At 39.4% G+C, this 7418-nt stretch overlaps 1 protein-coding gene across 11 annotated transcripts in view; it reads right to left on the bottom strand.

Moving 5' to 3' along the window:
• Window positions 1-7418, bottom strand: part of gphnb (gephyrin b) — a 98964-nt gene that overhangs the window by 87485 nt on the left and 4061 nt on the right. The gene's annotated exons all lie outside the window — the stretch shown is intronic.

The following is a 7418-nucleotide window of genomic DNA, read 5'->3' as shown; positions in this document are numbered from 1 at the left end:
ATTTGTGGTGATTTTTTTTTTGTCTCACTTTTCTTTACTTGTGCATCTTCTTTTTTTTCCTATGTCACTCTAATTAACACCTGAAGCCAGGATCCAGGAGCTAGTGGACCTTTAGGGTGACTCATCAGTTAAAATCTCTACAGTATCTTTATCTCAATCTCTATCATCACCACTCGACGGTTTCTCTTTTGACACAGGTTATCACAAGGGACCCGCCAGAAAGGAGGGAGAAATTATGTGTTGCCATTTAATAGTAAAGTCAGTTATTTTGTATCCTAATTATAGGAAACTAAAAAACAGGCAAAAGCGACCTGGGTTAATTTGTCCTTTAGCCAATTCATATCAAGATATTGCAATTTTAACCCAAGACAGGGTAATTTAATATCTTAAAGTCATCTTGAGTACATTTCTAAATTTACACACCTATATTTGCACTTGTTTGTCGTATTATTCCAGCAAACATTCCTACACAGTCTGGGAAGAGCTCTCCAGCCAGCCCTGATAGACCCCCCGTCACTGAACATTCGGCAAGAGCCTGCAGGAGACTCCTAAACTTGTCCGTCACATACCCTCTGCCTCTTGTTCAATCTCGCAACTACAACCAAAGTCCATTTAGAGTGCACAATGATCATTTCTATTAAAGCAGATAGAAAACGAGTGAAACACAGGGACAGAGATGGCATGTTAAAAAAAGGAATGACTCCTTTTAGCCAAACACACATTTACCCACTCCACTTCCCAGCTAAACACTGAAAATAATTCCTTTGCAGTCGGGGCTTAATTCACATTCTGTGTCCATGTCTCTGATCCCAGATTGTCTATTCTGGTCATGTGGTTCACATGCCTTACTGCTGTCCACTGTGACAGCTGTGAGTGAGTGTGTGTGTGTGGGAGTGCTTGATACAGAGAGGACGAAGGAATAAAGTTAAATTAAACAAGGGTCTGCTTGTGTTTTCATTTCAGCACACGCCCCACCCAAAAGAAAAATAAATCCCCCTACAGCTGCAGGCAAACAAAAGTCAGTTAGCAAGATGGTCCGTGATGAACTAAAATACAACACTTTCTGGAAATCTTTTACATTTTCTCACATATAACACCAAACACCATTTTATTCTAATTTGATATAAAAGAGAAGTTTAAGATAACTGTAGTCAAAAAATTATGAAGAGGAAGAAACAAGATTTTGATAGTGGACAAGTTGGGCCATAAATTCTCAGCTGAATTTCAGTCTGGGCTTTGACTGGACCATTGTAATACACATATGCTCTAAAAACAAAACTACAATTCATTTGTAATACTGTAGTTAATGGGTGCCCTGCACCCTTCAAAATGTTTTCTACCACTACTTACTGTCCTGTGTTTAGCTCAGTTCTTCCCCAAAAATTTCAACCAGAAGCATCCCCTCAGCATGATGCTACCACCTCCATGTTTTACCATAGTCTGCTTGTAAACCAAAAAGTTGCATTTTGGTTTTGTCTGACTAGAGCACCCTCTCTACTGTCTATGGTGTTCCATGAATGGAATAATCTTTTATGGCTTTCTTTCAACAATACCTTTATCATAAAGCTGTCAACAGATTCTCCCACCTGAGCTGTGGACCTATGCAGATCCTCCAAAATTGCTATGGCTGTCTCTCTGACCCTCCCCATCACTTTTGGGTGAGTTCTTGGTTTCAGTCTGGTTTGGATGTCAGACTAAAGAGTACTATGTGAGATGTTCAAAACTTAAAAAAAGGGAAACATGAGAAATAAGCGAATGCCTAGATTGTCATGTCTCTTTCCATTTTAGCGCCTCGGTTTCAAGCGTATCCCTCTCAAACTAGCATATTGCTGAGCAGATGCCCACAGATCATTACAAGACATCACCCAGTAGCGGCACAGCAAGGACTCCAACACACTTAGACACAGACAGTTGGGTCAAAGCAGGAAAACGAAGAGTAAAAATCGTGTTAGTGTGTAGTCACATGCCCAGGGCTCACTGATTCTCATCCAACAGCCATCACCAGTGAACCGAAAGGTAACATTTATATTCTTTTTTTTTTTATTTGTGATGTCACCTTTGTCAGCATATTACATTTGTCCCTCTCAGAGCCAGCAGAGTAGAAAACAGGGAAGGATAATAATGCTTTGTTGCTAATGCAAGCAGAGACACACCAGTGGCCATGAGGGAGTAAGTCCTTACTTATTTTAATGTCTGCTTTGTAGTTTAGTGGTGTATTTTTGGCGTCCCCTGTGGAGGCGTGGGGAAAGTAGGCATTGTAACATAACAAATGCACTGAGATTGAGGAGAAAATGTTGTTTTTTTTTTATATATTTTTTATGACGAGGTACTTAAAATACTGTCGAACACAGAACATGAATTCCTCCAGAAAACGGTATGTAATGTCATCTCTTAAATGGGAGGGTGTATATTTCCCACTAGGGCTGGGAAATACATGTCCTCGTAATATCCCAGTATTAATAAAACTATTCTGCCTCTGCTGGTAACTTTATACGTCTTCCATCTATGCACTGGCAAATATTTTACCGCCTAAGAAGGATTCGGGAGGGCAAGCTGATCCAAGATGATGCTGGGAGAAAAAAAGTGAACCACCTATTGTAAACAACCAGTTTCCGAATTATGGGCAACTTAAAAGTGCCATCTAATTTAGGCATGTGGGCATTTAAAGCAAAGCCAGGGCACGGTGGGGAAAAAAATAACCATGCAAGTGTGGCAACAGCATGAATTTATTTATTTTCTTTCCAGCAAATAATTGGAAAATCTCTCCAAAAATGGCCATGAAAGTTCCTATTTAGTTGCATTCTAGTTAGAAAAAAAGTGTCAAAAAAAAAGCTCAATTAATTTCAAAATGTAACTATCAGTTTTTGTGATGGAAAAGTTTGTTTTTTTTTTACCGTTCATTTGTCCCCCCCAGTTTAAAACGTCCAATTCTCATGACTTCTTATTTGTGTCGTATTTTCAGGTACAAAAGGAAAATAGGAACGAATCCCTTTAAGACCACCTATAAGCCAAACTTTTATTTTCCCACTAATTCCAGTGTAAGAGAATAAAGAGATTTTAAATACTTTTAAGGGTAGCCCAGTAAGTTGGCAGAAGTAATTTGCAGCAAAAGGCACAAATGAAATGATGATTGCTAACAGATGGTCCTTCCTTTTATTTAATTTAGCCATTATTCTAGTACTCATTTACAGGATATAACAGCTTTTATATTTTACCATAAATCGGAAATATAGGATCTCCATGTTCACGCAAGACTTTGCGATGCAAAAGGCAAACACAGAAACAGAGCTGAAGTTTCGAAAAGGATACGACTGAAAAACACAACCACAAAGGTGTAAAATGTCCAAGAATTTGGAGAATTTTGTTTGCATCCATTTTAACTTCATTATTTGCACCTTCCACAAGTGAAAGAGGTTTCAGTATCAAGCAGCTGATATTGAGAAACTAATGGAGTAAACCCTCAAAACTTCCAATTCATCAAGACTAAAGAGAAACAGAAATGCATTGCCATTCCTGTTGAAATATAAAATTTTTCTTTTCCCTAATTTGGGATTTCTGGGGAGAAGTCTGAGCTCACCCATAAATCCCATTGACACTGAAAGGTTATACACACCTTTACCTCCTACAGTACTTCCCATTATTCCTATCATTAATAATTTGGTCCCTCAAGCGAGTTTTAGGTCTGCCCTGGGGTCTCCTTCCAACATGTTCAGAACATTCCCCAAAGGAAGCATCCAGGGGGGGTATCCTAACCTCAAAGGACTCTTTTAGCTGGCTTTGGTTACACTGGGACAGGAAGAGTGTCCAGATTCAAGATACTCTGCCTAGCAATCCAACTTTTAGCTTCTCCAGTCGGCTTCTTCCGTACACGTGCATTTTTAGTAATCTCAACACAAATCAAGGTGTTAAATTATATGAAAAATCAACCTGCAACAGAACACTCACGCGTGTAGTTTCACATACATGTTTGCAAGCCCATCTGTAAACAAACGTACTTTGACACCGTATAACCGTATAAAGTGACAACGTATTCGGGGACGCGTGACTGCAAACAAAGAGGGACTGAATGCAGCTATTTTGGGAAGACTCAATGCCACAGCTGTATGTCCTCATGACAGACGTATAAGTTTGGGAAAACCACCCGCACATTCTCTGTCTCACTTGTTGCAAATAAGGGAGACGCATAAAAAACTGAGAAAGAGAGAGAGAAACAGAAATGAGGATGGACCTGATACAGAGAAAAAAAAGAAAATGATCTGAACCGTTTGTCGCATGATCTAGTTTCCCTGTCCTCTTCAGAAGTTGGCTGGCGAGAGGATATCTGAGTCTCTTTGAGGAAAGCCTAAAGCTAACCCACACACACACTCAGCATTCGGCATCAATGGAGCTTTCTATGGTCAGTGAGTTACACCACACATTCAAGAGCAACCATAGCTGTGCATGGAGTGCTGCTGTTTTAATTTTGCCATATGGCATCAATCCACATACAAGATGGAAATTATACAGACTTAAATGTTGCTTTTTGATAAGCTATTAAAGACGTGTATTACATTACACGCATCTGTAATGCATTGCAAAAATATTAGATACCCTTTAAACTCTTCTAATGATGATACTTACATCCAATGTAATTATATTATGTTGGGATTTGATTAATAACATAGAAAAACTCTTAAAAGCATATTAAGCTTAGAAAAAAAGAAAAAAATCTGTTGAGAACGTAGATCAGTTTCAAAGTTGTGGCTCAGTTTGTGTTTGGTAGAAACTAATCAAAGAATTAGTTTGATTGTATCATCTTCAAAGAGTGGCTAGTATAAAACTAAAGTGGAGATTTTTATTTATTTTTATTTTATTTTTAGTTAATCGAATATAAGCAGTGATAGTCAAATCCACAGATCATTTTCAGGGAATTTTGGAATAAGACTATGCTACTTTAGAATACAAAATATCTATATTGTTTGGGAGTTGTTATAGATAATGCAACATATGAGTAGTCCCTATCCGCTCTTTAAATGCTCAGTTGTTGGGTTATCCTCTCTCTTCTCAGGGAATGCCATCAACATGTCTGCTACCATGCAGCATTTTAGGCCCATTGAGTGATACGACACGCAGCAGGATGTGGAACTTAGCAATTTTTTCTTCACTACCAGCGGTGTTTATATTCAGCTAAAGTTGTTTCTGTTGAGTAATTAAGTTAAGTGTTGAAAAAAGCTGACAAACTCTTGGTTCAGAGCTGTCTTTTTTTTTTTTTTACTCAATCCTCACTCTAGCTGAATAAGGAACCTTAATGCTCCTCATAAAAAGATTTTCTAAGGAACAATTTGGTATTGCTTTCTGAAGCTGCACAATGAACAGTAGCACTACTGGACTCGGTTCTGCACAAAAATGGTGGACCTGTTTAGCTTAAGCAATGCTGTATTCGTTCAGTACCAATCATTTCCGGTATGTAATGTGTTTAGTGTCGCTCATAGAAGATGTGCATTTGTGGAACGCACAACAGGTGCTCATGCATCAAGTCTTAGACAAAAAGAAAAACAAAAAACAAAAAAAACATGCATTTTACAAACGAGGTAAAATAAGAGGGGGCTGCACAGTGGCGCAGTCGGTAGAGCTATTGCCTTGCAGCAAGAAGGCTCTGGGTTCAATTCCCAGCCCCGGTCTTTCTGCATGTTCTCCTGCATGGGTTTTCTCCGGGTACTCCGGTTTCCTCCCACAGTCCAAAAACATGTCAGGTTAATTGACCTCTCCAAATTGCCCCTAGCTGTGAGTGTGTATGCATGGTTGTTTGTCTCTGTGTTGCCCTGCGACAGACTGGCAACCTGTCCAGGATGTACCCCGCCTCTCACCCGGAACGATAGCTGGAGATAGGCACCAGCACCCCTCCCAACCCCACTGAGGGACAAGGGTGTAAAGAAAATGGATGGATGGTAAAATAAGAGATTTTTTTTTTGTGCCTATCACCGACACATTCAAAATGTAAAATTGTCACATTAAAAAATAAATTTAACATCATTGCAAGTTCAAAATGATTTTCACCATCAGTTGCAATATTTTGCAGTAACGCAATGTGGAGCCCATAAAGAATTTTTCAAGAACTGTATCTAAAAATCAATATGCATAACTCAGTGACACTGTTGGCTGAATCCTCAGACTGCGTAGGAACACAGAGAGATATACACAACATTCAAAAACACACAAGGATTTAAATACACTTCCTAACACGTGGAGCACAGCGTGAGAAGCCTCCATCGCCTTTACAAGAGAAGATTTATATGACATCTCTGACAAGTGACAGCATGTTCACCCCCAATTATCCTACCTCACGTTTCCCTGATTAATAAGCCCCGCCTCTTCTCCAGGCAAGCCACAAAATACATGCACACGTTAAATCCAGCTCCTTCCCACAGTGTAAAAGGTCTAAACACAGGTGTCTGTCTCCTGTCTAAATGGATGTGGAGCTAAGCGATGGAGGAAGGTGAGCCAAGGTCGCCGTCTCACCTTTGACCCCGGAGAGACGGATGATTGATCCAATCCTCTGAAGTTCATCAACATTCTGCTCACACAAACTCCCTTAATCGTAAAGTGACACCCCAGAAGGCTGAGCTTTGCTGCAATAACCAAATCGTCTTATCAGAATTGTCATCGTTCAGTTTTTCATGGTAAAGGTCAGATAAAATGTGCGTTGTGCACAGTTTTCCCCGAGTTTATTCCCTTGCTCCTTTGAAGCCGTTTCCCTGCCAATGCGAGCCCTCCTTCTCTTGCACATAGATATACATCAAAAAGACAAATAAGCCTGTCAGTTGTGTCTCTACGCATCTTCAACGTCGGCATATGTATGCAGGAATTGTCAACATGGCACAGTGAGATCAAGCTGGCAATCTGTCACAGCGCAGGGGATACAGTTGAGGATTCCAAGTGACTGATGACACATGGAGACATTAACCCCCTCTGATGTGGTGGTGGGCCCTAATAGAAATGACGGGACATGACACCAATATATTCTGACCTCTAGATTCCCAATCATGCAGGTTTTGTTACTGCTAGCTGAGCTTTAGCGTAAAAAAAAAAGTGATTTGAAAATATTACAATGCAACAAAAAATATTAAAACTCAATATCCGTGTAATTTTAAATATTGCCGAAGACCCGTTTTTGAAGGCAGTACTTTGCAATACTACGCCTTTTAAAAGAATAAATAGCAATTTTAATATTATTTAGTGCAACATCAATAAATGGTCAACATTCAGCTGTGACTTAAATATGACATTAATTCAGTTCAACAGGTAATAAGGAATACTTCTTTCTTAAGAATGTAAACAATGATATGGAAATGTATTAAACAAGCTCTGCTTCATATTTGTCGTCGGTGATCAAAAGGGGTCAGTGGGTTGGGTTGCAGGTTCTAACAAGTTTCCGGTCA

Source organism: Poecilia latipinna, unplaced genomic scaffold (assembly GCF_001443285.1).
Source record: "Poecilia latipinna isolate Pla-1442-1.1 unplaced genomic scaffold, P_latipinna-1.0 Scaffold950, whole genome shotgun sequence".
NCBI lineage: Eukaryota > Metazoa > Chordata > Actinopteri > Cyprinodontiformes > Poeciliidae > Poecilia > Poecilia latipinna.
This window is presented reverse-complemented; position numbering and strand designations above follow the sequence as displayed.